The sequence below is a fragment of the Anas platyrhynchos genome, chromosome 5 (assembly GCF_047663525.1).
Source record: "Anas platyrhynchos isolate ZD024472 breed Pekin duck chromosome 5, IASCAAS_PekinDuck_T2T, whole genome shotgun sequence".
Classification (NCBI taxonomy): Eukaryota; Metazoa; Chordata; class Aves; order Anseriformes; family Anatidae; genus Anas; species Anas platyrhynchos.
In genome coordinates, this window is record NC_092591.1 from 49,226,070 (window position 1) to 49,239,082 (window position 13,013).

Sequence of the window (13,013 nt, forward strand, 5' to 3'; positions counted from 1 at the left end):
GTTTGTCTAATTCTGTTTTTTATAAGTACTATTTTTTTAAGATTCAGAGGACTTGTTGAGCTGCTGCTATAATTAAAAAAGCTAATTACAAGAGAAAAACTTTTAGTTAATACTGAGCTGACAGTTTTCATTACATGAATTTTTTTCTTTAGCTTGTTCTAATACAATGAATTTCATGAGCTATTAATAGTAAAGAGAGAACAAACTTTTGATTACTAAGTTCAGTTTACTGCATAATAATGGTAATCTACTGGTATTTCCAGGAGTTTTTCACTCAAATTATATTCATAATTGCATGCTTAAGACTTATTTGCAGTTTTAAGTTGTTGACCATGAATTGTTCCGAAGTTGTCTATTAATCCCATAGTACTTTCAAGGGGGTGGGAGGGAACCATAATATATTGTACTTAATGGGTTTTCATTTGTTTGTGTGGCTTCATCTGCACAAGAGAGCTTGCAGGCTAATTTAAAATCTGATATAGTGATCTTCATTTTTGTACTAGGTACTCTGTAGTGTTGGTGTGTGCTCCCCAGCTTTTGTGTATTCTGCTCTCTGGCTGACTACCGAAGGGCTGCAGGACTGATTTGTATACACAACTACAGTTTTGTGTGTCTGCTTGTGTTCATGTAGGGCAAGTCAGCGTATTTTACTTAATGCTTTTTTGGAGCCACTGAAAGGCAGTGTTGCATGTATGTACTGCGTTTATCATTCTGTCTCATTCATTTGGGTGCTAATACTTGCCCTATTTAACAAAAACACGTGTTAAGACAATGCAACTTTGTCTCAGTTCAAAAGTTGCAAGGGTTTAATTAACCTGTAGACAGTCTCTCAGCAAGGCAAAAACAAAAAAAAAAGCTTTAAATCTGTTTTCTTTACATCTGCCTGCTTGCCAACATTGTCAACTGACAGAAAAACGGGTGTATGTGATGTGTCAGTCATCAGCCTGTGAAGGACCTCTCTGGAATTCAATCATGTTGTGATAGCAGTCAGATCCCCCCAAAATGCCTCTCCTCAAGTAATTGTACCATTTGGTAACATCTCCAGTTTTAGCAGAAAGGAGATAACAAGTTGCTTATATGGATTAAAATAAAACAATGAATATCCTTGTGGAGAATTCAGGGGTTTGGGAATGGGTGCAATGACTAAAATGGACCTGAAAGCGAAGCATATGAAACAGTTATGCTTACATTGAAGTGAGTTGATGTGGAGGAATCGTTAAGTGAGGCGGGACATGTGAATGTTGAGTAGTTGGGAGACAATGGGCTGGTGAAGCACCGTACTCAACTCACATGAGCCTTGGCACGTACACCGCTGGCTGAGAGCCAATCAGGCTCAAGGACACGATGCCCTTGGGCCATCGGGAAAGTCCCTAAGGTGGGACAAGTAGCCAAAAGAAGGAGGACCAGACTGAAAAGCCCGGGAAGTGTTAACCAATCCTGAGCTTAGTTTCTGCAATATGTATGAGTTGATTATGTTCAAACTAGATAAAAGACGACTGAGCTATCCATTAAAGTGAAGTTCACTGTTCACTCATATTGATGTGCTGGGTCTTCCTTCCGTCGGCAACAAATTGGCGCCCGAACAGGGACAAGTCTGAACAGGATTTGGACACTGCTGGCAGTGATCCACGGCCACGGTTGGACGGAATAAAGGAGAAGCCGGTCCTGCAACGCAGCCCAGGAGGTGGAAGGGACAAGAATCCCCGCACCCGCGCCGGGAAGGTGCGCGCGAAGGTGAAAGGGAGTCCCCGCACCCGGGATGAGCCTATTTAGGGTCCCGCCGGAAAAGCGCCGCCGAGGTCTTTGCAAAGGCTGCAACCAACGTATATAAAGGTATGAAAAGATAAGCGGCGTATTATTTGCTCAAATGCTTTTTAGAAAAGCAGAGCATTTTAGATACAGATTGTAGAAAAAGATTTGCCAGGGTTATTAGTATATGGGCTAGCTAAAGGTTGTTTTACAAGTCCTGATACAGTTTTTGAACAAACAGAGTGACGTAAATTTGGAAATAAATTGTTTGATGATGTTAGGAACGATGTTAAGTTTACTGGGAGATCTGATGAGGCCATGGAGAGTAGTGGCTAATGCATTAGCCACACATAAAGATGAACAAAGAGTTGCCGCTGCTGCAACAGAGTGGTCAGGACCACCAAGAAGGGTTAATAATGTTAATCCACAGCAAATAAATATGGAAGGAACAGATTGCCCGTTGCCACCTTCCGTTAGAACTTCTACTATTACACAGGGGGTCTCGGGAATTTCGGGGGTGCCTGTGACAATGTCCTCTGTAGCAGAGGAGGAGCTCTCACTACCAACAGCTCCAACTGCTCCAATAGAAAGTGAGAAAGGAGCAAGTGAAAGGACCAGTGCTAACTCATTTCCATCAAATATAAATCCCTTCACAACGGGGGCGCAGGGAAGAGAAGGTCTGCAGCCATCGAAGGCCTTTGCTGTTACGCCCCCTGTTGACCTGAACGTGCCTTTTGACCCAGGCCCTATTGGCCTTGGAAAGGAGCGATGGAGGCAAATAGCAAATGAGGCACTGCGTGAAGGGAATTATGAAACGGCAGCACAGTTAACACAAGGTTTTCCGGTAGTATACTCGCCAACAGATGCACAGGGGAATGTGACCGTTAATATGACAAATTTATACTGGAAACTACTAACTCGATTACGATCTACAGTAAATGGTTCTGGTTTAAAGGGGGAACCTACTCGGCAAATGTTAGATTATATTTGGGGAACTAATATATTGCTCCCCGGGGACATACGTGGTATAATGAAGCTGATCCTAACACAACATCAACAGCTTCTTTTTAATGCGCATTGGCAAAGTGCTTGTCAAGAGGCAGTAGCTGTAATAAGGGCACCTGGAGATCCGTTGTATGGTGTCACGTTGGAGGAATTGATGGGACTCGGACCATATTATAGATTAGAGACACAAGCATTGCTGGGTCCAGACAAAACTAAAGAATCAATGAGATTGGCTCGAAGAGCCTTGGACCAAATTAGAGAGCCAGGGGGGATACCATCCTATATGGGCATCAGGCAAGGAAGGGAGGAACCATTTGGGTTGTTTATTGATCGAGTAGCAAACGCAATACAAGCGGCTGGGGTACCTGATGATCTAAAGGGCACTATTCTAAAGCAGTGTGCAATTCAAAACTGCAACCCTTCAACTCGTAGTATATTAGCTACGTTACCGGGAACTTGGACAATTGAGGAGGGTTTAGAAAGGATGGCTCAGGTACCCGTGGGTCCGCAGGCTATGCTGGTAGATGTAATAAAACAACTAGGGAATAGCATGAAAGAACAGGCACAGGTATTCAGAGAGACTGCACAGCAATCGCAGAATCAAGTATTCGCTGCCCTTGCTCCTTTGCAAACGCCCGGAGGCCGTCCTACTGGCCGAGGGACTTCACTGCCACCGCGTTGTTTTCGCTGTGGGATCACCAGACATAGGAAACAAGAGTGCAAAACGAGATCAGTGTGGTGTCATCTGTCGGTATGGTGCGTCGGGAAACGGCCAGAGCAGCGGGAAGGACCGCCCCGCGACAACACAAAAAGCGGCATTTACCACAGCGGCCGGAACGACACCGTTTACCTCCGACCAGTCACCAGAGGGAGTCTCGGCTTGGATTTGGCAACAGCAGTAGATGTAACGTTATTGGACTCTAAACCCACCAGGGTAGGAACAGGAGTTATGGGACCAGTTACTGTCAATGGTGATCCTGTAGGAGCTTTATTGATCGGAAGATCGTCTGCTACCTTGAATGGATTACAAATATTGGTTGGACTTACAGATAAAGACTATTGTGGGGAAATACAGATTATAGTTTCTGCAATGTTTCCTCCAATGCATGTGCCGCGGAATACAAAGATAGCTCAATTAATTCCGTTGCCACACCTTGCAGCATCTCTACCACCGATGGTCAATAAGGACCAAGGACTCGGAGCATTTGGCTCCGCAGGAAAAATAGCGTTATTAACGCTTGGCATGCAGCAGAGACCACGACAAAAAATCACAGTATGTTTAAAGGATGAGAAACTGCAAATTGAGGCATTGTTGGACACTGGCGCAGATGTGACAATAATCATTGCGCAAAGTTGGCCACCGCATTGGCCTACATTCGAATCAAGTCTACAACAGAAAAATGACTTAACACTGACCTTAAAACAAATGGGACTCATACTTGCACCGGAAAAGGTTCAGGAGACAAGTCCCTGGAAGTTTTTGGGTTGGAAAATTACAGATTCCACCATTCAGCCTCAAAAACTTACAATCCAATCAGATATCAAAACTCTTAATGATGCTCAAAAACTGCTGGGAGATTTACAATGGATCAGGCCAGTAGTCGGGATTCCGAATGAACTGTTAAATCCCCTTCGGCCGTTATTAAAAGGAACTGATCCTGCTTCAAAAGTGACACTATCAGAAAAACAACAAGAAATACTACAACAAATCGCATCTTTGATCACAACGAGTGTCACGCATCGACGTATATCTGATAAGCCACTCGATCTTACCGTTCTATGTGGCTCAAAATGCCTGATGGGTGCCATAACACAGCAAAAAATAAAAACGGGGGAGAAGGGAGGAGAAACTGTGGTATTAGAATGGATAGCTCCTCCGTTACAACCTCGACGAAAAATTCAAGAAAAAATTGCAACATTAGCAGAATTAGTAAAGAAGGGGAGGAATCGAATATTGCAAGTGGATGGGGTTCCTCCAAATATTATCTGGTTACCCATGAAACCAGGCGATTTGGAATGGTATATACAAAACTCCGAAGAGTTACAAGCTGCACTACTACAGGATGGCGCTACTATAGTAGCAAAAACATTACAATCAACAGCTCTGACATGGATGGAAAACCAGGGATGGATAACTAAGCCAAAACGATCCTCTATCCCACTTAAGAATGCAGTGACAGTTTTCACTGACGCAGGAAAACGTTCTCGAACTGCTGCAGTGACTTGGAAGGATGAGCATGGTTGGAAACACCAAATTTTACAAGCCCAAGATAAAGACTCATTAAGGGCTAATGGAACAGTTAAGCAGTACTTGGAAAAGTTTAAAGACATTACAGATATTAGAGGGTGGATAAAACCTTATTTGTTCTCAATCATTTGTGTGTATTTGGAGATGATGAGGAACCACCCGCGACATGTCATTACATTAAGTCTGAAAATGATAATAAATGTATTATGAGAGTACTGTACCAAGATATGAAAACGGGACAATGGCTGGGGCCTGCTGATGTGATTTATATGGGGCGAGGTTATGTGTGTATCTCTTCCCCTACAGGGCCAACCTGGGTTCCTAGTCGATGTGTTAAACCAGCCATTGAAGAAAAGTCATCAAGTACGAATAACAGCAACCATGGCTGATCTAACGGCACAAGGGATTTTGGTTGCATTATCTTTGACAATGACGGTTGGACGTAATAGTGCCATCCTAAGCAAAATCGATCCTCAAACCAATACATGGGTCACTTGGGCAAAACAAACCGGACAAAGTTCATTTTGCCTATTCCTCGCTTCTGCGTCTGATCCTTTTGTTGATCAGTTGATTATGTTTGAAATGGTTAAGGGATCATACGCAAAAAATTGTAGTACAAGATAGTTGGTTTGAAGGTTGGTTTAAATCTGTTTTTGGGAACATGGGTGGATGGTTTTTTCTTCGTCAAAGAGGAACTTCGTTTTCTACTTATAGTTATATTGATTATAGTTGCTGCAAAATAAAAACGGGGGAATTGTGGAGGAATCGTTAAGTGAGGCGGGACATGTGAATGTTGAGTAGTTGGGAGACAATGGGCTGGTGAAGCACCGTACTCAACTCACATGAGCCTTGGCACGTACACCGCTGGCTGAGAGCCAATCAGGCTCAAGGACACGATGCCCTTGGGCCATCGGGAAAGTCCCTAAGGTGGGACAAGTAGCCAAAAGAAGGAGGACCAGACTGAAAAGCCCGGGAAGTGTTAACCAATCCTGAGCTTAGTTTCTGCAATATGTATGAGTTGATTATGTTCGAACTAGATAAAAGACGACTGAGCTATCCATTAAAGTGAAGTTCACTGTTCACTCATATTGATGTGCTGGGTCTTCCTTCCGTCGGCAACAAGTTGAAGTAAAAATTTCATGTATAAAAAATATTTTTTTGTTCTTTAAAATGACATCTGTTAACATCTCTTTTACATGCCTAAGCAAGAAATACCAGGAACACATCTAACTTCTTGAAAAATTAAAACACTAACAAAATTTGATGACTGTGCTGTTGTCTGCTAGAAATATCTGCCTTTAAGATATGCTTGTTGAAAATTGCTTTCTTCGTGTAATTTTCCTTGAAATAGGTGTAGTTAGGAAAACTAGGAGGTAGTGATATTTGACAAGTCATGAACTATATGTATAAGGTTTCAATCCCTAATTATGCTCTCAGAATCTCTGACTTTGGGGGATATTTTTTTTCCTGCAGTATATTCCTTCTAAAATAAAATTTCTGGAATTAGTCTTCTGAACATTATCCCTGAAAGAACCTCCCTCATCATAAAGTGAATGTACCTATTTCCACCTAATCCTTTTGTCCACATGTTCATCTCCATTCATACAAAATAGACGCTTTCATTTCAACTAGAGATTAGTCCCATTGGATACAACAATTTGAAAGTTGATCAGCAAGCTACAAATGTGACAAAGCCAGAAGACGTGCTTTTATGTATATACATGCTTGCTGCATTGTACAGCAAGTTGCATTTTGATTGCGTTAAAAGTTGGTCGTTTCAGAACGAAGCTGCATTTGGAGGAAACTAATGCAGAATCACTAGAACTAAGTGTCATGTTTGACATGTATTTCCTATGCAATAGGCTGTGCCATAAAGTGAAAGAAAATAAAGTTGCCTTTAGGATTAGTCATCTGATTAGTTTTATTGTGGTAAAGTGTAGTTTTTTTTAAAAAAAAAAAAACAACTTTTTTCTCATGATTTCTAGTTTTTTAGTCTTTTCATGGATTATTTCAGACCATAAATACTTTTTTCCTCTCTATAGTCCATTGACAATTTTGTACGTTATTGTAATTTCCTTGAGAACAATGGAAATAAAATATAGTGAATAATGGTTGCACAATGACCAGTGTCAATTGGATTGGTGGGTTGGTGATTTTTCCATCTGATGTGCACATTGCAAGCCCCTATCAGTACGACTTAGATTATCCTAGCAGTTTCAGTCATGGGTTAATCACAGTAAGGAAAACAATTTATTTGTACGCTTTGCCAAAAATGGGGAAGATCTCGAGCAGCCACTGGGAATCTTAATTTCCGCCATTTCTGCTACAGATGGTTTTGTTCTTGTTTTTATTGAGAAGAATTTTGGTGTCACTAACGGACAACCCAGTATCTTTTACAACCACTCCACTTCAAGAATGTGAAAAGCTGTATCATGGAACTAAAAAGTATCATGGAACTAAAAACATTGAATAGGAAAAGGAGCGGTTGATGCAGCAAACATGACCATAAACAATTTTAAAAGCTTTGGTGGCTGAAAAACATCCCAATGTTGTCTTGTGGCAGAAGGAAGCCATATTACGAGGAATCCTCTTGCCAATGAGGCAATTCTCTGCAAGCAAGCAAGCAAGTCGGCTATGTAACGCTACAAGATGTATAGGTTACTGAACCTAGTAGGTCTTTTTATGACTTTTTTTTTTAAACCTTTCTGTTTTTATCCAGGTTTCTTGGGTCTGCATTTTTGATAATGATTTTTTTCCCCGTTCCTAAAATGTAGAAGTATTGTCTTAAGAATTCATAGTGATGCACGTCATTGACTTGCTTATCAAGGAACGCTGTATCTATGTGTTCAAAACCCTCTTTGATCTGTTTCCAGACCCAATATAGTCCATACAGCTGTGTAAGCTAGAAAAGAATGCAGGAGATGGATAGTTGTGACAGACGGGCTCTCTTCTGGTATTCAGCCAAGCTGCCCCTTCCTGTAAGCCACAAAGCTGTACGTTGTGGTAGTGCTAGATAAAGAGCAAGAATTCTTTGAAACAGGTAGTAGTGGTGATTTTATCTGCAGGTTAATGCACGCAATGTTCCTCTGTCACACACAGTTGGGTGAGCCTATACAACTTCAATTCAGGATTGTAAATTGATGTTCATCATCGATGCAAGTCAGGTACTGTTTTTAGAAGGAAACTTTTAGGAGTCAGACCACATGGGGAATTATAATGGAACTGCTTAATTGTATGAGAGTGATTCCCAATAGCGTAGTGCAGCAAGGGACTATCCTTCATAGTATTAGGCCACATAAAACTACTTTTCAGTTACCTGTTCAAGTTGAGCTTATATTTGATTATTTTTATTGCTGCAAAGTCATTTACTACATCATTGTACCAGTTACTCTAGTAATCTGAGTAATTTGTTGTCTTCCCCATATATAGGTAAAATATAGGTAATATTTCAAATATATAAATATTTCATATATATGAAATATAAGTAATATTTCAATTTACATTCTATACTGTCTGTACCACTTCCATGTTGTGGAAGGGCTGTTTTAAGTCTCCTGATCATGTCTGACTTGCCTTCTTAACTGGCAAGTCTGGTTCATGCTATTTAGAGAATGTTTGGGTTTTTGGTTTTGTTTGTTTGTTTTGTTGTTGTTGTTTCCCAAGGCTTTGAAATATAATATCCTTCACTACTACTTATGAAGTACTGCAGCACAACTAGTAAAATCTAACTAGCTGTCCACATGCTCTCAATTTTCTAAGTTTTCTAGATCAGGAGAAATATTCATTTAGTGCGATAGTGCACCATGGATTAGAAATAAGTAGCTGTTAATTTCCTTCACCCTGAAGGTTGCTAATGAGAAGTCGAGCAGTATAATTCAGGAAGTATCCTAGCACCTACAATTTTTTATACTCCAATATCTGTTTGTGGCCTGCTGTTTGTATTTCCTTTTTTTTTTTTTTTTTTTAATTTAAATAAGGATTGAATATCATGTGAATAGTCACAAAGCATAATGCATTTGCAGAAGAGAGAAAAAAATATGGTTGTTCAGTGTGTGTTTTTATATGGTTATTACGATAATATTTTTTTCATTATCCTTGAAGTTTCCAAATATTGGTTAAAAAAATGATGGTCCAGTCAGTGTTTCAGTAACCCTGAGTATCTCGAAAGTTGTTCTGTTAGTCTTTGCATTCTGGGTTAAGTGTTAGAAACCTATAACGTGATTTTTTTTTTCTTTAATTCAGATGAGTAGATATTGTTTAGTTCAGATGAGTAGATACTGTTCTTGCAGAAGGAGGATATATAAGATAAGCCTAACAGTGGTTTCAGAATGCAATAAAAATGAGCAGTGATGCAGTAGCTTTAAAGGATATAGAGAAAATCTTCAGTGTCTCCTACTAGTTCCCTTTCTGCCTATGTTAATGTAGCATGAAAAATCAATTTTGTAGTTTGACAGCCAAGCATGTGAGGTGCACTTTTAAATCTATATGTTTTATATATTTTAATATATGTAATATTGTAAATAACATATATATTATATAATATAAACTTTTATTTCGTAAATTGTCAGAAATGTGCATATTTATGCAAAGTTCCTTTCCAGGAAGGTGTGTTAATCAGCATGTTCATCTTTGTAAGTGTAGCTGTTCACTGAATTGTTCTTCAAAAACAGGAATCAAGCGGGCTCATTAATAATCTGAAATAGTAAATTTTGTATGTGGGAAGAAGCGTTTAATCCCAGAGAATTGGGACATTTGGGAAGAAGATTAGGAAAAGATAGTAAAAACCTGCAGTAAAAAGGTTTGCATGGAAATTGAAACAAAGGACAGTAACTAGTAAAGAATAGTAATAAATAAATAAATAAACAAATAAAAGGGAATGGGAAATCAAGGAAATGAGTAATATCCAAAACAAAGACGTTTTAAAGAAAGCCTCCTTGGGTGCATATTGGCACATTCGAAGGATATTGTTAGAACTGGGGGCACAGAAAGCAAGAGGACTTTCACTAAGTATTGCAATCAATGGTGGCCACTATATAAACTAAATGGCCACTTTATGGATCAATCGACTATAACACTACCTTGCAATTATTGTTGTTTTTAAGGAGAAAAGGAAAATAGGATGAAATGTGTTATACTGATATGTTGTTCCAGCATCTTAGAGGGAAAAGGAGTGGAATTAAGTTGGCCCCTGACTGAGCTTTTGGTGTTGGCATGAGAAAAGTACAGGCTGGAGAAAGATAAAGGATTGGTTAAAAGAGTTGATGAAGGTGTTAGAGGTGTGGCATGTAGGATTTTACAGAGCTGTTTGAAGTTGAATGAGCAGGGAAAGAAGATGTAGGAATATTAATAGTTCTGCCTCAACAGGAGGCTGTGATCTCAAAATCACTGGTGTGAGCCTTTTGGGGCAGAGGGACCATGATGGGTCCGAGAGAGTTGTCATGGAAACAGGAAAGCAGTTAACCCTTAAAACAACCTGAGTTTATGAGTGAGCTCAGATTGCCAATGGGACCGCTCAGGGAGCTGTTGACAATTGCATTCCCCTTACAGACCCCACACTGAGACTATAATCACCCTCGAAATAATGAACGGTAAATATCAAAATCTGGTTAAATTGGGAATTGAGAATCTGTTCCAACAAGATCCAAAAGAAACCCCTATGGAATTTTTGGACAGACTATGAAATGCAATGGAAAACAAAACAAAACAAACGAAACTGGAGAAAATAGCGGCTAAATTAGAACAAGAAAAATGGACACTGCCAGACAGGCGAGAGGTATTTCCAAAAGCTTATGCGAAGCAAATATTGGGACATTTGCATGCACAAACACATTGGGGTAAAAGGCATTAAGTGATCATTTACTAAAACAATTTGGTTGCATTGTGTTTTTTTGTTTGTTTGTTTGTTGTTGTTTTTTTTTTTTTTTAAATAGCAAAGCAAATTACACAACGTTGCTTAACTTGTCAGAAGATAAAGTGTTTCAACAAGCAGCCAAGGGAGGGGAAAAAAAAAAAAAAAAAAACAGCTTATAGACCTTTTGAGAAAGTACAAGTTGATTTCACTGAATTGCCCAAGGGAGGGAGGATAAAATATCTATTGGTATTACTAGATCATTTAACACAATGGGTAGAAGCTTATCCCGTAGCACGAGCTATGGCACAAATGGTGGTAAAAATTCTATTAGAACACCTGATACCTAGATATGGGATAATCCAGTACATTGATTCTGATCAGGGCACACGCTTTACTTCTAAAATAATAAAATTATTATGTCAATCATTAGGTATTCAGTGGGAATACCATACTCTGTGGCACCCACAAAGTTCAGGGAAAGTAGAAAGACTGAATCAAACAATAAAACAACAATTGGCTAAATTAATGATCGAGACACAAATGCCCTGGACGAGATGCTTACCATTGGCACTTTTAAACACAAGAACTAAACCATACAGTGAGACTGGATTATCACCATATGAAATGTTATGTGGTATGCCTTCTTCTCAAGGGATGCCTCTAGGGAACAATGTAGTTGAGGATCATAGCATCTAGAAATGTATAATTATTATTGGAAGGAGATTACAAGAGCTAAGAGAAATTGGAATGATAGCTCAAACACCACCTTTAGGATTTGCTATTCATAAAATACAACCAGGAGACAAGGTCTTAATAAACACCTGGAGGGAAGAATCATTGAACCCCTGACGGGAGGGATTGTACCTTTTTTTACTTACTACCTCACAGCAGAAAGGGGTTGGACCCACGCATCCAGAATAAAAGGACCACTAACTACTGAAACTTGGAGGGTTGAGTCCACTCCTGGGGCACTGGAACTCAAGCTACAGAAGAGCTAATATTCTGGCAGCGAGGCTCTGCATGAATTAAGGATGCCAAATAAAGGGGACAAACATAAAAGGAGGAAAGGGAGAAGGCAAGACTGGGGCAGGACCCTCCACTGCGGTGTGTATGGTCTACCGAGGGAGGCAACCCCTATGGGTATTGACTGCCGAGTGAAAGGGCCTCGACCGGACTTCTCCCACACTAGGGTCAGGTTGTCCCAAGAAAATAACATAAGAACCTTTTTTTTTAAACCCATATAAAATTGTGATTTGTTTTCCAGGAGCTGGATCACCCTGACAGGGACGACCTGCTGGAGAGGAGCTTTGAGGAGAATGACCTAGGGGTCCTGGTGGATGACAGGTTGACCATGAGCCAGCACTGTGCCCCTGTGGCTAAGAGGGCTAATGGGATCCTGGCGTGCATTAAAAGGAGCGTGGCCAGCAGGTCAAGGGAGGTGATCCTCCCCCTCTACTCTGCCCTGGTCAGGCCTCACCTGGAGTACTGTGTCCAGTTCTGGGCTCCCCGGTACAAGAAAGACAGGGATCTCCTGGAAAGAGTCCAGCGGAGGGCCACAAAGATGATACAGGGCCTGGAGCATCTTCCCTATGAAGAAAGGCTGAGAGACCTGGGTCTGTTCAGCCTGGAGAAGAGAAGAGTGAGAGGGGAGCTCCTCAGTGTATATACATATCTGAGGGGTGGGGGACAGAAGGATGTAGCCAACCTCTTCTCAGTGGTTTGTGGGGATAGGACAGGGGGCAATGGCTGCAAGCTAGAGCACAGGAAGTTCCGCACTGACATGCGGAAGAACTTCTTCACGGTGAGGGTGACGGAGCATTGGGACAGGCTGCCCAGGGAGGCTGTGGAGTCTCCTTCTCTGGAGATATTCGAGGCCTGTCTGGACGCCTACCTGGGCAGCCTGCTCTGAGGAACCTGCTTTGGCAGGGGGGTTGGACCCGATGATCTTTCGAGGTCCCTTCCAACCCCTACAGTTCTGTGATACTGATGTATTCCTTGCTGATGGATTTGCTTGATATAAGCCTTGATGGTGCTGCTATTTTCTGTTATTTCAGTCAAGGACTCATTTTAAAGCGAAAACTGAAATACACAAAGGCCAGCAGAGGGCAGACAGAGCAGGCTGGTTTTCTGAGAGTCTGGCTCTGTTAAGGTCTGCAAATA